This window comes from Martes martes (assembly GCF_963455335.1).
Source record: "Martes martes genome assembly, chromosome: 7".
Classification (NCBI taxonomy): domain Eukaryota; kingdom Metazoa; phylum Chordata; class Mammalia; order Carnivora; family Mustelidae; genus Martes; species Martes martes.
In genome coordinates, this window is record NC_137894.1 from 114314830 (window position 1) to 114335050 (window position 20221).

General features: G+C 39.5%; 1 long non-coding RNA gene across 2 annotated transcripts; it reads right to left on the minus strand.

Moving 5' to 3' along the window:
- Window positions 1-870: 870 nt before the first annotated feature.
- Window positions 871-20033, minus strand: LOC308346110. 2 transcript variants are annotated; one of them, XR_013967141.1, is made up of 3 exons: window positions 19841-20033; window positions 2404-2572; window positions 871-1333 (listed from the first exon to the last, which is right to left on the minus strand). It is a non-coding gene; the product is annotated as an uncharacterized lncRNA (long non-coding RNA). The 2 variants fall into 2 exon arrangements; XR_013967142.1 differs by having other exon boundaries at window positions 2404-2491; window positions 19841-20024.
- Between the last annotated feature and the right edge of the window lie 188 nt (window positions 20034-20221).

Here is a 20221-nt window from a genome sequence, read left to right on the forward strand (position 1 = left end):
GCTCCCCACCAAGCAGGGAGCCCCATGCAGGGTTTGATCCCAGAACCCTGGGATCATGACCTGAGCCAAAGGCAGACACTTAACGACTGAGCCACCCAGGCGCCCCCAAAATAGACTTTAAAGCAAAAAGCATTTCTAGAGATAAAGATGATCACTATATAATGATAAAAGTTTCAATTCATCAGGAAAATATAACAATTCTAGATTTTATGTACTAAATAACAGTCTCAAAATATATAGACAATTTCACAATTGCAGAGGAAACTTTTAACCAATTTCTCATTGTAAATTAAACAGATCAAAAAATAAGGATATAAAGAGTCTAAGCAATACAATTAACAAGTTTAATGAAAAGCACACATATATAGAGAGAATACTGTGCTCAACAGCTGCAAATATACATTCTTTCCAAGCACACAATATTTATGATGGTACAAAAAGCTGAAGTTAGTAAATTCTTAAAAATCACATTAAATTAATTCTTAAATTAATTAAGTTAATTAAATAAATAAATTATTAAAAGCACATTAAAAATGTGTTCCAATAATATCATACAGAACACTTACTTGACAACCATAAAATTAAGTTAAAATCCATAACAAACAAAGAGAAATGATTCCATGTGTTTGAAAATTTTTAAATTTATTTGTGGCTCAAAAAAAAGTCATAATGGAAATCAGAAAATTCTCAGAACTGAATGATAAAGAATGTCCTATTCAATACTTATGAGATGCTCCTAAAGTCTTACTCTGAAGAAAATGGGTAATTGTATATTCCTAAGTAAACACAAAAGGGTCAAAATTAATGAACTAAAAGCATTCCAACCTTAGACATTAGGGGAAAAATACAGAACAAACTTTACAAAGGGCAAAAGGTAAAACCAGTTTTTATTGAGAGAGAAATTACATAATTATACAAGAAATCTTGGGCCAGACACAACCCCACACTGCCTGTTTTAGACCAATCTGCATATCAACAGCCTCTTTTAAGGTCCAAACTCAAAACTGTGTCATAAAAAGGGCAAAAAATCTGCAACAGAATGAGGGGCAACAGAAGAGGCCAATGGAAGGAACAAAGCAAGACTGTGGTTTTAGCTGGTCTAGGCTCAGCCCGTATCTCCAGGAGCTCTGATGCACATACCGCACCACAGTCTTTGCCACCCTAGAGCAGGGGAGTGAGGTTTCTGCGCCTCCGTATCACGCACTGTTTACAGGCCATTACAGGGATAAGTAGTGCATAACTTCCAGCCACCTCCTGGTGATGTCGCTCCAACGTACCAAAGGCAAGGCTCTTGAAAATAATCCAAGTGCATTAGTAGCATCACATGCAGCATCTGGAGAAGAACGAGTACACCAAGCCAACAAAAGGCAATCTGGACAGAGCACCAACACTGCTGTGCTCTACCCCTTGTACAGCTCAGGTCACTTGCTTTACACATTAGGTTCACCCCATTCTTTTGTAACTTCAGGATTCTGGCTGGTCACAGTTTCTATGAAAGCTTAAAGGAGAAGTTCGTGGGATAAACTACAGCCTCTACAGCCGCAGTCTGCTCTGAGGTCAGAACTGATATGAATCATTTCCTCTCTTTACTCCCAGTCCATACTCCCCTCACCTGTGCCAGCATGTCTGCTGGCCTACGTGGTTTGCATGGTACTGTCACCCGAGGGGTTTGAGATTCTGGTTCCCATGCTGTTGCCCGGCCACAGCATGGGAGCTCTACTTGCGAACTGACAGTGAAAACAAAGGTTCTGATTACCAAGAGATGGATACCCCAGTAGTTCACATGAGTGCCAAATATATTCCTCCCTGCTACCATTATGTAGCCACAACCCCACCTCCTCATCGCTAGCAAACCCAATTACCCCTTCAAGTATGGTAACTCTTTTCTGCTCTTGCTGGTCTACTGGCACAATGAGCATAAAATGATAAATGGCAGCCACAGCCTTAAGTTTAGTGGAACTATTAATGTTTCCCCTAGTGGAGTGTCCCCTTTCTAGAAACCAGGACCTCTGCTTCTTCAACGGATGAGCCTGAAGTTTCAGAAACTGGAAGCAAAAGTCTCCCAAGTGGGTTGCTGGAAGAGAGCCCTCCTTCCCACTCCTTGGCTCTCAGCAGTAACAGAGAACCATATAATCCTCCGTGGTTTAAGGAAGAAAGTGGCAAACTTTTTCTCTGTGAAGTGCCAGACAGTAACTATTTTAGACTTGGGGACCACAGAGTCTCTGACACGACTACTTAATTCTGCTGATATGGCATGACAGAAGCCATGGACAATATGCAGACGATGCATGTGGTTGCATTCCAATAATACTATGTTTGTAAAACAGCAGCAAGCCTGATCTGGCCTTGGAACCGGCTTGCCAACCTCTGCTTTAATCTACATGCTGCCTCCCGACCGCATACCTTTGTAGGGTATCATGTCCATCCAAAGTGTTGCTTCAGCTATGTTTCTCCCATTTCATTGCTCCAGCAGGCCGGCAGCTTATGGAGGCTGTGGGAGTAGCAGGAACAGTGACTCTCACAGGAATCTACCCATTGCAGAACCTCTTTTTTCATAAATCAGGTCCTTGATCTGAAGTGACAGTAGGTGGGAGATCCCATGTCAGTCAATCAGGTACTCTGTGAGTCCTAGCATAGAGGTGCTGACCCAGTTGACACCAGCAGGAAAAGTAAGCACACACTTCGAAAACCCTTCAAAATGAACTGCAGCCCCCTCATGGTGGAAGGGTTCTGATGTGGTAAGTGCCACTAAGTGACTGGTTGGTCTCCTTGAAGAGTCACACGCTAAAAGGGCTCAGCAGCAGTGTCTGTGGTTGACAGGTAGGGTGGAAGCCGGGGCAAGGTCAGGTTCAATGCCGGATGCCAGGCTTCTGTGCCACCATGGCTACTCCACTCGAGTCCATGACCTCAGTACCGTGGTGGCCAATGACTGTGGCTGGTTGGTATCTGCACTGTGGTCTGGGTAGATGGCGGCCGTTCAGGGATTTGTTTGCGATGGTCCCCTGCCCCTTTACTATCCAACCTGCTAGGCAAGCGTCAGAAGAGCCTCATATGCGGGGACTAATCAGTCAGGATCTGGACACCAAGTGGTCTAGGTTCAGATGCCGGTCAGTCAGATTACTGTCATGGAACATCAGCTGCTTTTACTGTTGTTTTGGTTTTTTTTTAAGCAGCCTCACTGAGATATAATTTATGCACCACAGAAGTCACCCATTTTAAGTGTATAATTAAATTAATTTTATTATATTTATAGTTGTACAACCATCATCACAACCTGATTTTAGAACATTTCCATTACCCTAAAAAACCCTCACATCCATTTATAGCCATTCTCCATTCTCACCCCCAGCACTAGGCAGCCACTAATTTACTTCTATCTCTTTCGATTTGCTTTTTTTGGATATTTAACGTAAATGGATTCATATGTGTTCTTCCGTGACGGGCTTTTTTCACTGAGTGTAATGATTCTGTAGCTCATCCATGCTGTAGCATGTGTCAACACTTCATCCCTTTTTCTTGCCAAATAATATTCCATCATATGACTATACCATATTTTGTTCATCCATTTACCAGTGGAGACATTTAGTTTTTTTCCCAGTTTTTTTAGCTATTGTGAAAAACGCTGCCATGAATATTCATGTTCAAATCTTTGTATGGTCATATGTTTTCATTCTTACTGATGAGCTTTAAGGCAACCGGACTCAGGTACCTCAAGGATGGAAAGCCTCTAATCCTTGTGAAGTTGGGCTTAGACTGACCCCCTGCCACTGAGGAGAAGCAGCAGCATCCCCAGTCCCAGGTACTTCACTGCTGAGCAACCAAGGAGCACTCCCAGGATCACCAACAGTCTGTATAGGGCAGCTACGAGCAGTCTACATACCTACTTAATGCTGAAACCTTTTACAACAAGGCAGGACATTTCTACACAACACTGTATGGGAGATTCTAGCCAGTGAAAGACAAGAGAAAGAGTTAAAAGTTACAAGGACTAGAAAGGAAGTGTGAGAACTGTTATTATTCAGAGATGCAGAGAAAAAACCAAAATGATTTATAGATAAATTACTGGAATGACAATGCTGTATGTCTAATGTATGTGGAATCAAAATCAAGACATATAAGTCAAGTTCTTTTATATGCACCACCAAAACACAGCTTTCCAAATATAAAACCTAACTTAGAAAAAAGATTTACATGAACAATAGTATATAAAAATGAGGTAGCTGGACTAAATCTAACCAAAAACGCGCGAGACCCTCCTGAGGAAAACTGTAATACTTTCTTGAAGGATACTGAAGAAGAATTCTATAAATGGGTAGTTATGTTATGTTTATATATACATAGACCCAACACTGAAAAAGTATCACTTCTCCTCAAATTTATTTATAGATTCAATTCGATCCCAGTTAAAAGCCTAAAATTAGTTTTGGGTGTTTATTTTGTTTTCTTGGCTGGTGACTCACTAAGCTGTTTCCGAAACTTTTTTTTTTTTTAAGATTTTATTTATTTATTTGACAGAGATCACAAATAGGCAGAGAGGCAGGCAGAGAGAAAGGGGGAAGCAGGCTCCCTGCTGAGCAGAGAGCCCGATTTGGGGCTCAATCCCAGGATTCTGAGATCACGACCTGAGCCAAAGGCAGAGGCTTAACCCACTGAGCCACCCAGGCGCCCCTCAAAAACTTCTACGGAAAAACAAAGGTCCACAAATAGTTAGGACACTCCTGAAAAAAAAGAATAAAGTAGGAATCTTGTTCTATTAGATATCAAGGCTTATAATGAAACTATCTTCGTAAGGCCAAATTGTACCTGTATGGATACAGAGAAAAACAGATTGGTGTATCAGAACAGAGAACTCAGACCACATATATATGCAAAGTTGATGTATGACAGAAGTGATAACATGGATCAGAGGGTTAAGAGCCTTTCGATAAATGGTGCTGGAAAAATTGTTTATCCAAACAGTAAGACAGGAAACTGGAAATCAATTTGTCATCATCAAATAGAGTTAAAACTGTGGATGTTGTATGATGCAGAAGTCCACTCCTAGGCATACATGCTGGAGAAACTCTTGCACATTTTCATCAGAGCTTATGTACAAGAGTGTTTAATATGCAATATTATATGTAAGATCAAAGGATAAGGGGAGAATCCATAAATTATTTGTAATTCGTTCACACTATGGACATAAAATACAGTAGAGAAAAATGAATGCATGCAGCTGTATGAACCCAAACTTCCATAGTATCAACAAGAAAACTACCCAAATAGTTTACAGAGCACGAGTTCATCTATATTGAGTAAATAAACACAAGATAATATATAACTTAGGAATACATACATCTGCAGTTAAAATGTAAAAAGAAAATAGAGGGAATGATAAACAATCAAATATCCAAAATGCCTTGATGAGTTGTGATAGGGAACTGATTTATGCAGGGTGAGGCATGAAATCAGGAAAAGGCACTTCAAATATAGTGGTAATGTTCTATTTCTTAGGTTGGGTGATAGGTCTAGAACTTCTTAAAATTGCTCCTTTTATACTTTAAACATATAAACATTCTTTTGTATGTATTAAGAATTTAATAAAATTGACCCTACACTGTAGGGTCCAGATGGACCCGATACTCAAATCTGACTTAAATGTGCACACAGACACCAGGAAGGTATGAAACAATTGATCATTTAATAAGACCTTCTGGGGAGAACAGGGTAGCTCCCAGGCAGGCCCAAAAATGGCTTGAGAGAGCAGGAAAAGATTGGTTTCAGGTTTTTATGGTGACTAGGGAGGGTGATTAGAGCAAGGGTTCCTAGGCATGGTTTGAAGTTCCAAAGGCACAAAGGAAAATCACTCAATCAGCTTGCCCATATGTGCAACAGATGGCCAAGAGGGAGAGATGAGGCTTAAAAGATGTCAGTTAAACATCAAAAAATATAGTCGCACTCTTTATTACAAAAACATTTTAAACAAAACTGTATAAGGAAGCAAAAGGGGTACCTGCCATGTTGGAAGTACTATGTCTGCAGAGAAAAGAATGTTACTCTCCTTTTAGATACCACTTCACCCGTTCTTCTTCCAGGAATACACCACTAGAGGAATAACTATGGTCAAACTGTTAAACTTGGTAGAAAATTTAAATTCTTTACTATTCCACAGAAGAAACTCAGGATCAAGAGTAATTATTACAGTAACATAAAGTTAGATATCAAGTCCTGTGGAGTGAAAAGAATGAGAACTGCTCATGATGTTTAAGAGTTCCTGGCATTATGTCAGAGTGTAAATATCAGCTGGGTCTCTCTGGCACCTGAGCTGAGCCCAGAAGGAATCATTTGCTTTACCACCATGGTAGTGAAGAAATTTTGCAACGTTACACCGACTCACTGCAAATGAGTACCAAGCTTGAAGACTTCTCCCCAAAGAAAGTATTTCATTCCTACTGAAAAGACAATGAACTAAGTGTACATCAGTTTTTGAGACACCTACTGGGTACTGCTGCAGACACAGAGATGAAAAAGATTTAATCTATGCTCTTTAAGGGCTTAAAGTTTCTTGTATTACTTTTGCACTCTAAAGGTGTGAAAATTTGGATTTACAGAAAACCTACACCCAGACTGATGGCTCAAATAAGATAATTTATTGGACTGCTTTCAACATACTTCAATATTAAAGAATACATGAGAACTTAGAAACTGTATCTACAGTTTCACAGAAGAAGGAAATAACCATGCTTAAGATAATTCTTAATAAAAAACAGGTTGAGTGAATGATAAGACTCTGCGATCACAAGTCAGCAGAGGTAAAGGTGAAGATACAGTGCAATTTCTCTGCATTCATATAGATGAAAAACATGGGATGAGCAGAGAATGAGAGGAGAGTAAATTTAAACTGGCTTGAGAAGCTTTTAGGAACAGAAATGTATACCCTGAAATTTTAAGTTACTGACACAAATGAAATGCAAATTCCTCCATTCCCCCAATCTTTAGTAAAGCATTCTACACATAGCACACATACACACACACACACACATACCCCTTATAAGTAGGGCTCTTTTGGGCAGGAAGAAGAGAGCCTAAGTGCAACATTTAGTTTGATCCATAGTATCCGGTAAGTATAATAGTAATGCTGTAAAAATCCTTCTTACATACCAAGTAGTGTTCTAAGCTCTCTAAATACTAATGTATTTAAGTGTTTTACAGTAATTAATTTATTTAATAATACTCAAGGCAAACCTGTAAGGTAAGCAGTAATATTTTTACCATTTTCCAAGTGGGTATCAAAAGCACAGAGAAGTTAAGTAATTTGTTCAAGGTCTTAGCAGCAGGTAAGAGCCAACCTGACTCCAGTGGCAGCAATATGGAGAGCAGGTGCCCAAATCGTAACCAGAGTTGGAGGACAACAAGCCAGCTCCACCACAACAGGAATGTTGGGAGAGTTGGCTGACTGAGGACCACAGATGTGCAGAGGAGAGGGAGTGGTGAGACTCAAGAAGACCACAGAACAGAAGTGCAGAGTAAAGTTCCCATGAGCCCAGTATAAACTGATGTCCTCCAGAACTGTTAATGTGTACCACAGCCCTGCCCTTTTGGGAACACCTAAGAGACATGACTGAGGAAAGCCTAAGGTCCTACCATTTGCCGGACGGGGCTGAAGACCACGGAGCAAACTGCTCAGAGGATCTTAGCCAGGACCCATGGCCGGGGTGTCTTCAAGTACATTTTATGTTCTCAATGCATAAATATATAAATATATGTGGGTACATTTAATTTCTTTCCAAGTAAGATATATGTTTTAACTCCCTTCTTGGGTGTTAGTTTCCTTTTCTATAACATTAGATTCCTTTCAGCTCCATACTTTTGTCTCTAAGTAAGTGATTTGGGCATTTTGCTGAAAATCTTTCAGCAAAGATCACTAAAATGATCTTTTTAAAGATCTAAAATGACCCCCACTTATGGGGCGCCTAGGTGACTCAACTGGTTAAGAGTATGACTCTTGGGGAGCCTGGGTGGCTCAGTGGGTTAAGCCACTGCCTTCGGCTCAGGTCATGATCTCGGGGTCCTGGGATTGAGTCCCGCATCAGGCTCTCAGCTCAGCAGGGAGCCTGCTTCACTTTCTCTCTCTCTCTGCCTGCCTCTCTGTCTGCTTGTGATCACTGTCCGTCAAATAAATAAATAAAGTTTTTAAAAAACAAAAACGAAAACAAACAAAAAAAAAAGAGTATGACTCTTGGTTTTGGCTTAGGTCATGATCTCAGGGTCATGAGACGGAACCCCGCATCAAGCCCTATGCTGGGCTCCACACTCAGCACAGAGTCTGCTTGTTCCTCTCCCTCTGTTCCTCCCCCAGCTCAAGCACGTGCACTCTCTCAAATAAAAATCATAAAATAAAATAAAAATAAAAACAAAATAGGGGCACCTGGGTGGCTCAGTCGTTAAGCGTCTGCCTTCAGCTCAGGTCATGATCCCAGTGTCCTGGGATCAAGCCCCACATCAGGCTCCCTACTCTGCAGGGAGCCTGCTTCTCCCTCTCCCACTCCCCCTACTTGTGTTCCCTCTGTCGCTGTGTCTCTCTCTGTCAAATACATAAATAAAATCTTAAAAAATAAAAAATAAAAAAATAGAATAAAATAAAATAATTATCTCATTCTGTTTGTTATTTTCATCCCAGTGGCCACCACCCAGGTTCATATCCCTGTCCCCTTATTCCTGGACTATCTGCTCACTGGTCTATCAACTTCACCCTTTCCAAGTAATCATGCCAATTCCATCCTCCACATTCAGTGAATTTTATGATTCTGAAATCTTCAAGGATTTTCACTGCCAATGTGAAAAACATTCTCCATAATATGACCTTAACCAATTTAGTCTTCTCTCTAGTTACCATTCCATTCTCTACCTCCCTTAACTGCAAAAATACTTTTTGGAAGCTTTCCACATTACCTGTTCTCAGTTTCTTACCTCCCATTCTCTCTTCAATACATTCCAATACAGCTTTATCCCCACTCCTCTGAAATGACTTTCATGTGGCTAAACTCAATAGCCAGTCCTCTAGCCTCTTCTTATATAAAGTCTCAAGCCTCTGATGCAGGTGAACACTCTATCTTGAAAATTTTTTTCCCCTTGATTTCCATGTACAATATCATTCAGGATAAACCTGTATGGGTTGTTTTTACTATGTCAAATGTAAATGATGGTATAGATTCGAAAAGCTATCGTAAAGTTCAAACGAAGACTCAGCCAACTGCACTCTTAACTCATATTTGTATTTCGAGATTCTAGTAAAGTGCTTAGGATATAAATGGTGCTCAGCAATGTTTAATGCGCAAAAGGAGATAAATCCGTTCTACTTCCTCCCTACTGGCAACCAGCACAACTCAAGAGATCATGGGACCTCACTCACTGAGGTTTCTCCCTCTGCCTCACGGCTCCCTCTAATCTGTTGTCCTATCTGGTTAGTTTCCTTTTCAAATCTTGCCCCTCTCTCTCTCTCTCCCTCTTTCTGCTCTGCTCTGTCTCTACCTTGCCTCAGTCAGCATCCTCACCATTTCTCATGTGTTTTTCCTTCTACTGATAATGGACTTTTTGGCTGATTTTAGTTTTTTTACTGCTATGAAATGTGCTATTATGTGGCTATGAACAATCTTATGCATGTATCTTGATGCACAGACATACATTCCTATTTCCAAATTAATTGTGCCAATTTATACCCTCCCAGCAACATGTGAGATTTCTAGTTATTCCACGTTCTTGCCAATTCTTACTATTTTCTTCTTTTTGAAAATATTTTAGCCATCCTGCTAGACATGCAATGTTATCTCACTATGGTTTTAATTTGCATTTCTTTCTCTGATTAATGAGACTGGGCCCTTTTCACACCTGTATTGGCAATGTGGATATATCTCCTTTGTGAAGCCTTTGTTCTTTTACTTTTGATTCATAAGAAGTTCACTTTATATTCTGGACACAAGCCCTTCATTGACTTTATGTGTGGCAATAAAGTTCTCCAGTTTAAAGCTTGTCTTTTCTCTTTCTTATCTTTTGATGGACCTAAGTTCTTCATTTTAACATTGTCCAACTTATCATTATTTTCCTTTAGGGGCGTCTGGGTGGCACAGTCGGTTGAGCGTCCAACTCTTGGTTTCAGCTCAGGTTGTGATCTCAGGGTTGTGAGTTTGAGGCCTGTGTCAGGCTCCGTGCTGAGCTGCTTAAGACTCTCTCTGCCCCACCACCTCCTTCTCAAATAAATTCATCTTTAGAAACTTTTTTTCCTTTATTTTATATCCCATTTAATATTTATTTTTCTGCTCTGAATAGGTTATCTAATATTATCTAAAATTTTAAAAAATCTCTTATATGAAGACTAATGTCTTACATAAAGACATGTAAGACTAATCTATATGAAGACAAATACAGCTAATGGAATACTGATTTTATATTATATGGGATAAGAATCAAGATTCTATTTTGGGGGGCATATATCTAAATATTCCTTTATCTTGTGCTCTATATTTTGAGGTATTGAGATGCGTGGGTCTTTTTTCCTATAATCTTTATTTTTTACGTTGTCTATTCATCTGTCGTTGCACATATACCTTAACCTGTCTTGGGCAAATCTTGGCCCTTTGAATTTCCAACATAAACTTTAGAATCATCTTCTCAAATTTCACCAAACAGTTGTTGGAATTGTGAGTGTACTAATTTTATAGATCATGCTCTATTGAGATGACATCTGTATGATTTTTAATCTCATAATCCATGAATGGTATGTATCATTACCTTTACTTTAGGTCACTTTTAACCTCAACAATATTTTCTTTTTTTTTTTAATTTTCTAATTTTCTGTGATGAATTCTTGAACACCTTTTATTTGATGCAAAATATTGGGATGTAATATGCAAAATATTATAAATGGTATTGTTTCTAAAATTAATTTTCATTTTTTTACCTTGCTTTATAGAAATACAACTGATTCTTATCTATGGATCTTAAATTGCAAATTTGTTAAACTCTTTAAATCTAAAAACTCATCTGTAGAGCTTTTGGGATTTTTCACACAGTCACATTCAAATAATGACATTTAAAATTTTCTTTCCAATCTGTCACCAATTATTTTCATTTTCTTGCCTTACTAGATTGGCTAAGACTTTCAGTACATTGTTGAATATAAGTGGTAACTGTGAGGATAGTGTGGGAATCCTTGATCTAATCTCAAAGGGAATGACTTCAACATTTCACCATATTTTGTAGGCTTTTTATAGATAACCTTGCATCAGAATAAGAAATTTTCCCTCCATTTTTATTACTATTAGTATGCTATCCAATAAAGATACTTCCCTTTGCTGTTTTTAATTTTTTTTAAGATTTTATTTATTTGAGAGAGGGAGAGAACATGAGTGGGGGGGGAGGGGGCAGAGAAGGAGGGAGAAGCAGACTCCCTGCTGAGTGGGAGTCCTATGTGTAACTCCATCCCAGGACCCTGAGATCATGACCTGAGCAGATGCTTAACCACCTGAGCCACCCAAGCACTCTCCACCATTGTTTTTATAGTTATTTTCCTTTCCTTGGTTTTCAGAAAATTTTTTATAAACTGCATTTATTACTATCATTGCTATTACTATTTTACATGCAGCTTGTAACAATTCTCAAATTTGCAGCTTGATATCTTTCATGAGATTTGGCAAATTCTCAATGATTAGTTTGTTCAAACGCTGCTTCTGCCCCATTCATCTCATACCTGCTTCCTAGGACTTCAATTATATTTAGGTTAGAACTTCTCATGGTATCTTCTTTGTATTTTACCTTCTCATCACTACTTTTCATCACTTCATGTCTCCATGTTTTATTCTGAGTATTTTCTTCCAGAACTTTCTTTCAGTTTGGTAATTTTCTGTTCAATTGTGCCTATTTCTTATTATTTTACCTATTGAGTTTTAAATATTTGTTATACTTTTCATTTTAGAGTATCTTTTGGTTCTTTTTCAAATTTACTACATCCTTCATAGTTTCCAGTTCTTTGCCAAAATTAGAAAATCTTGTCTTTTACCATCTTAAACCTATTAAGTGCAGTTTTCTAAGTCTCTAGCTAGTAACTTCAACAGCTAGAGTTCCCATGAACTTATTATTATTTATATATTTTTTGAACTTATTATATTTTTGTTTCTGCTGGTTCTTGTTATTTTATGTTGACTCTTTGTGTGCTTGGTTCTTTTAAAATTCTGTTTAACATTACATTTGCAAAATTAATTAATTTGTGGCCCAAGACAGTATTTTCATTCTCCAGAGAGAATTTCACTTTTTTTTTTCCCTGCCAGCACCTAAAGACAACAGCAATCCAAAATACCTTGATCCAAATTCAGGGACTAAAATAATGCCTTTTTTTTTTTTTTTAAATAGTGCTTCTGAGACATAATTCACATACCATAAAGTTCACCATTTTTAGTGTACAATTCAAGAGTTTTTAGAATATTCACAGAGCTTTGTAACCCTTACCACTATCTAAATTTACAACATTCTCATCACTCCAGGAAGAAACTTCATACCAATTAGTACTCACTCTCCATTCTCTGCCCAACTCTAGGCAACCATTCATCTACTTTTGGTCTCCATAATTTTGCATTTTGTAGACATTCCATACAAAAAGAATCATACACTACATGGCATTTTTTGACTGAATATTTTCATTTAGCACAATGTTTTCAAGGTTCATCCATGTTGTAGCATGCATCAGTACTACATTCTTTTTTATTGCTGAATAACATCCCATTGTATGGATATACCACTTGTTTATCCATTCATCAGCTTATGTACTTTGGATTATTTCCACTTTTAATTATTATAAATACTACTACTATGAATCTCTGTGTTGAAGTTTCTATGTGAATATATGTTTTAATCTCCCTTGGGTATATGAATTGTTAGGTCATATGGCAACTCTATGCTTAACATTTTAAGGAACTGCCAACCTATTTTCAAAGTGAATGGATTCTGGGCTGTTTCTCTAAGTATCAGTCAGTGAAGCTCTCCAACTGTCCAATCCAAAGCCATGATAGTTTACTAGGTATCCCTTTTGCTGGGCCCTGGATCCCAACTTTTTTATTACTATACCTCCAACAACGTCATAAGTACTGCATAATCTCTTAGCATCTCAGCTACCACTTCTAAAATTAGAAACTGACTTAGTCCATTCAGGCTGCTATAACAGAATATCATACTCTGGGTGGCTTATGTGGCAGTTTTAAAAGCTGAAGTCCAAGATCAAAATGGGAAGAAATTCAGTGTTAAGAGCCCACTTCCTTGTTTAGTCTTCTGGCTATAACCTCACATGTCAGGAAGGGTGACAGAGCTCTGTGGGGCCTCTTTTATAAGGGCACTGATCCCATTCATGAAGGTTCCATTATCATGATGTAATCCTCTCTGGAAGGCCCCACCTCCAAATAACATCACATGGGGATTAGGTTTCAACATGAATCTGCGGGGAGATGCAACCATTCAGTCTATGGCAGAAATATTCCCAGGAAAAACACCACCAAATTCCATACTCAGCTCTCTAGATTCCTTTCTTCTCTCCATTCTCAGCCAGATAAGTATTCTCTATCTTGTTATATCTTTTATGCCTTCAAGTAGATTTTTTTAATTGTAAATTTTACTTAGACTTTCTGGTTTTCTCAGAGTTTGATCTGAATCACCTGGTCTATTACTATTGATACTAGAGGTCCTATAGTTATTTCTTTAGTTGTCAGTTTGCCCCAACTCCACTGCAAATTCCTTGAGGGAAAGGTGTCTTGGTCATTTCTGCAGCACCAGATCTGGTCAGCAAGCAGATGCTTTATAAATGTTTGTTATCAGTCTAGGCCATTGCTTTTAAGTATGAAACAGATTCTAAGTGATCTAAGCTGCTCAAACTGGGAAAGCCAGAGAGCCAAGCATAATGACCATGAGGCCAGAGCACACCTAGCTCCACAGATGGTCCAGGGTAGACATGGCCACTGCTGCTGACAGGCCCAGATATAGCAGCTTGTATGATGGACACCACCAACACTGGATCCTGGGCACTAACACCTCCGCTTCTCAAGAAGGCAGTGGTATTGTTGCTCCAGAACAGGAAGACCCACAGGAAAAGGGATGGAAATAAAGAGTGGGGAAAGCCGAGGAAGGGAAGGTACAACAAGGGCATGATGTTTTAGGGAGAACTGATTTTGTAAAGGAATTGATAAGGAAATTCAATCTATTTTCAGTATTTCAAAAATCGAAGTAAAAATCCTGTAGAACTGGAGAGTAGGTTTCTTGATTCCCAGGATCATTCCAAAGTGAATTTTTACATTTCCAAAGACTGAGTAGATGATACAAATGAATAAAATCATCCAGAAAGATAAATTCCACTGTAACCACCCTACCTCTCCTCTTCTTTGCCCTGGCATGCCCTGCTCAAGAAGACTATGATCCGTTTCACAAACTCCTCTTTTCCAGAATCCCCAAACTCCTTCCCTGTCATCATGTTCTGAGCAATTTAAATTTCACTGCTTTTCAAAAGGATTTCCTCAGAAGCTGCTATATGAGCCAAGGGTCTCAACAACTTCTAGGTCAATGCCTTTCAAGGAGAACTAGAGACTTGTTAATAAAACGATTATATTTCTCACCTCCTTATATATACAGCGCTTATAAGAGTGTTTCTTCAGAAGCATAGGATTCCTGAGAGACTGTCATCTGGCTTTCAGCTATCCTGCCCACAGTGTGCCAATTTCAAAAGTAAGGAGTAACTCCGTAGAGGCCTAGGAAGGTCTGACTTTGCCACAAAGGACTGTTTTTTAAAAATACATTTTGCTATTCAACAGAAGGTCCGTATGCAATATCCCAAAGCCAGGTGACTACTTCATCTCACATCTCATTTCTTTTTTCTTTCTTTTTTTTTTAAGATTATAAAGTCTTTTTTTTTTTAAGATTTTATTTATTTATTTGACAGAGATCACAAGTAGGCAGAGAGGCAGGCAGAGAGAGAGGAGGAAGCAGGCTCCCTGCTGAGCAGAGAGCCCAATGTGGGGCTCAATCCCAGGACCCCAAGATCATGACCCAAGCCGAAGGCAGAGGCTTCAACCCACTGAGCCACCCAGGTGCCCCCTTCATCTCATTTCTTAACTGCATTTTATGAGATTCCTAGACAGTTTGTCATCTTCTTTTCCCCCTGTTTAGCATCTTCCTATATTTGTTTGTTGTATCACATTCAGAGATTTCAGTTGTTAAGAGGGAGTACTAAGGGATACTTATACTCCATCTTGGCCAGAACTACAAGTCCTCTACTCATACATTTTTAAAGTGATGGGTATCATTCTAACATATAGATATACATACATAAATGTCAAAGTTTTATTTTAGACATATAAACTACCTCATTTTTTCTTTCCTTCAAAATTACAAATAACATTATAAAGAACATCTGAATATTTATTTCAGAGATGGAAATGTTAGGTCAAAAGAATACCCATTTTAAATTTTGATAAATTTATCAAATTCACATCAAACTTATTAATACCAACAATGAATGAATGTGCATATTCGTGCACATTTTCACTAATCATTTCACTAACTGTACATTAGCAAGTGTTTTAATCTTTGACAATCAAACAGGTAGAAAATACTATTTAAATTTTCACTGACTTGTATTTCTTTGGATATAATTAAATTTGAAAAGAATTTAAGTGTAAAGTGGTAACCTGTGGATAGTTTTAGATCATTATTTAATGATTTTAGTGAGTTGATATATATGCATAAGCTTGTCATTTGCTTTTCAAACATATTTAACATGTCTTAGTTTTTTAATGGAAGATTATGATGATGATGATGTTATTTGTGAGATAGTTCTACATTTTTCCTATCATACTCAAATAGGACTTCTCCAAAATAATAAAACTCTCCTTGTCCTAAGCAGGATAATTCCCCACCATTCCCAAAGATGTCCACATTCTAAACACTGGAAACCATGACTATATTATCATACAGAGCAAAAAGGAATTAAGGTTGCAGATAGAATTAAGGTAGCTAACAGATGATCCAGGCAATTACAATGGAGTCACCAAGGTCCTTAAAAGTGGGAAAGGGAGGCAAAAGAAAAGGTGGGAGTGATGTGATTAGGTGTGAGAAGGATGCAACCCTCCAATGCCAGCTTTGCAGATGGAGGAAGGGGCCACAAGCCAATGCAGACGGCCTCCAGAAGCAGGAAAAGGCAAGAAAACAGATTTTCCCCAAAGACTCCAAAAAGGAGGCCTGCCCTGACAACAAACACCCTGATGTTAGCCCAGTGACATGCCCATCAGACTTCAGACCTCCAGAACTGTAAAGTAATAAATCTGTATTGTTTTAAGTCACTAAGTTTTTGTTTTTTTTTTTTAAGATTTTATTTATTTGACAGACAAAGATCACAAGTAGGCCGAGAGGCAGGCAGGAAGAGAGGGGGAAGCAGGCTCCCCACCAAGCAGAGAGCCCAATGCGGGGCTCGATCCCAGGACCCTGGGACCATGACCTGAGCGGAAGGCAGAGGCTTTAACCCACTGAGCCACCCAGGCGCCCCTAAGTCACTAAGTTTATAGTAATTTATTACACAACAGTAGAAAACTAATGCAAATAGTAAAATGAAACACAGATATTACCAAAAAATGTGGACGTGAGACAGAGTCTGGGAAGCACTGTGTCCTGAGAAGACACTGAGAGACACACGAACATCTAGAGTTATAACTGCCACTGACAAGTAGGGTTACTTAGGAGGTAGGCAAAATGAGAAATGTCATTCATTGCTGAAACCTTCTTTTAACCTAACCACGTTACAGCAAACTGAGGTTAATCAGACTGAGGCACCTTTCTCTATCTGGCCCTAGGGCTCACATTAGGAGACCACCAGAGCAATTCCAAAGACCTTGTGTTAAACTCAAAATTGCACCTGATTACCTATCAATATAATTTTAAATACGTGACAGGAATGTTCTTTCAATGGCAAAAAGCACATGGGAGTGGTTATTTGTTGAATTTCTGGAAATAAAGCACTATAAAAAAGGATTGGTAATCTGCTAATGCGCTCTAGAGAAACTCCAGTAAACTGAAATTACATGTATCACATCTAAATTACAGGGAGAAAGAAGGCACCCTGTTCTCTATTTTGTGATTAGTGATGAGGGCTGAGAAGCCACACCCCCTTCCTCTTTATGAAGGCTGACTTACTAAAGGTAAGGAGCTGGGTAGATCCACCATTCCAGGCATTTAAAGTGGCAACTGTCATTTTTCCTGCATGGTGGTTACCTGGTTTTTGTGTATAGCAGCCATGAACACTACTACAAAAGTAATAGGGAGGAAAGAAGGAAGTGACACTCATATCACTGATGACTACAAAATAACAGAAAAAAAGTTCAGACTAGTTTATGAATATTGTTGTTCTTTGGGGGGAAAAAACTAGCACTGTGTATATATATATATATATAGTATACACATGTATTACATATATCTGACAGATGCTATTTTCTGAAGATATCATCCATCCCACATTCTCTTATGCCAGGTAACCTTGCCATTCTGCCCTCAAGAGATGGAGTCTAATTCTTTTCTCCTTGAATCTGGGCTCAACTGGTCTTAGTGGTTTGCCTGTAACTAACAGAATGCAACAATAATGAACCTGGGTTACTTCCAAGTCTAGAGAGATATACAAGAAGAAAAAGAAGTAGTAGTAGTAGAAGTAGTTTCTACCTGGCTCACCTGGAACTCAGTCTCCAGGTATTCTATTTCTGAACACTCCCTTAGGAGAGTGTTCTATGCAATGAGAAGCATGGAGGGGCCACACGGAGGGACCACGAGTATATATCATGACAGCCATTCCAGGGTAGAAGCGAAATATGTGCATGAAGAAGCCTCAGGATAATCCTAGACCCTGGGCATTCAAAGTTCCTGCCCAATGAGTAGGAAATATTAGAGTATGAGCAGGAATAGAAGACATAACTGAGGACTAAAGCACAGTAGTAGGAATAGAACAGAGACATTTAAGAGACAAACTAAAGATCCTGGTGAATTCTGCTGGTGGGGGCTGAGGAAGGTGAAAATACATGTATATAGGTGAATATTATATATTATATTGTAGAGTGAAGAACAAAGTTTGAAGAAGTCGTCAAGTGTGGTTTTGGACATGTAGAATTAGAAGTATGTAGGAGGGAGTGCTGAAAAATACAGATTAATGGACAGACCAAAAAAATCATGAAGGAAAATGAGAAAAGACTGCAACCTAACAAAAAAAGGAGGGGGAGGGAGCAGGGGTGGAGAAGAAAGCAAGCACAATGACTTTATCAACAACAACATGGTTTTCAAAAAGCAGGAAGTCAGCATTGGTAGCATATACTATAGAACAGTCAGGGTAAAAGATGAAAAGATAAAGATGAAAAAATATTAGATTTACAAAGTAGTGGGTCACTGATGCTATCAGCAAGGGCAATTGAGGGAACAGATAGAGAAGCCGAAGCATCAAATTCATCATTTTTTCAAAAGCATTATCTGAGAATATTACTTAGTGTATCCCTGTTACTTTAAAACCCTCTTCTAAATGTTTTTCCATAAAGATTAATACTATTTAGGGGTGCCTGGGTGGCTCAGTAGGTTAAGCCTCTGCCTTTGGCTCAGGTCATGGTCCCAGGGTCCTGGGATCCAGCCCCGCATAGGGCTCTCTGCTCAGCAGGGAGCCTGCTTCCTTCTCTCTCTCTGCCTGCCTCTCTGCCTACTTGTGATCTCTCTCTGTGTGTCAAATAATAAATAAAATCTAAACAAAAAAGATTTTAACAAAAAAAGATTAGTAATATTTATCAGAAGATATAATCCACCTTGAAGACGTCAGAGTAATTATGGGATATATATAACAATATGCTGTTTTTACCTAACATCGCTACAAGGAAAGATAGTGCAATTACTTCATTCATTCCAGCAATTTTGCTGGGTTTAAGAGCGCTGAATCCAGTATTTTCTGTCTGCCTCACAGGCCACCAGAAATAAATTTTATAGTTCCTCAAAAACACAGACCATTTTGTGTTTACAATTAAGTGGCCTTTGTCCATAGCCTCATTAGTATAACTGGAGTTAATTCAGATTGAAAGGACTACCTCCGAGTCCAAAGCTTCATCCCAATTATTGTGTTTATGAACCAGACGAGGACTGCAAAAGCAAACAACATGCCCAGGGTCACTAAGCAACTCAAAGGAGTTGCATGGATTCCAACTGAGGTCTAAATGGTTCCAAGACCTAATCCTCCCACCGCTGACACGAAAGTCAACCTGCACTCCCTTGGGCAATGGAGCGAAGTCCTCATTCTAAGGGCACTCAGTGTAGAAGGGAACACCAGTAGAGAACACAAGAGTATCGCGTGAGTAAGGCAGGTAAAAAGAGCTGTAAGAACACAGAGAGTAACACAGCGGTACACCACTTTGGGAGTCCCTACCATTTGGAAGACGCTGTGCTGAACTCTTTATATATCCTTATATCAACTATGTGAAATACGGATTAGGTCCATTTTACAAACTAGGAAACTGACGCACGGAGATGCCGAAAACCGCACAATTAAGTAACTACACTTCATCCCGGTGACCGCAGTCCGCAGGCTCTGTAACTACCCACACTTGGGTTAGAATCTGGCTCTGACGTCCGGTCATTTTGTTACCTCCTTCAAGGGTCACCCTCGACGAAGACTGCCTGAAGACCCCCCAACACACCCGCCGTCCCCGGAGCGCCCGGGTCCCTGCCTTCCGCCCTGCCAATCACAGATTCTCCGCATCACGACCCCGCCCCTTCCAGAATCCCGCCCTCACACTTCTACCTTGGGTCTCTCTGCTCTCACCTCTCCATCACCAACAAGGGGAATCGCATCAGCGCGTGTGCAAACACGACTGAACTCTCCGACCCGCTTGGTCGTCCCAACAGGGCCAGCGTGGCCTCCCGAAACTCAGCAGCCTAAGCTCTCGGGCGACGAGGACATCACACACTCCTTGCCTTTCCACTGTCCTCGCGTCCGCGGTCCTCTCCTGATAGACTTCCGCCAGGCCAAAGCAATCGACCCATTGCGACATACTGCGCCTCCGCCCGGAAATTCAAGCGCCAACGCTTTGGTTCCGGTGCGTTGGCCAGCAATTGGGTTTTAGAGACTTGAATTGGGTTTGCTGTCCGCTGACATGGAAACCGATACCCCCGTTTTCTGGACTGACATCTTCTTAGAACATAA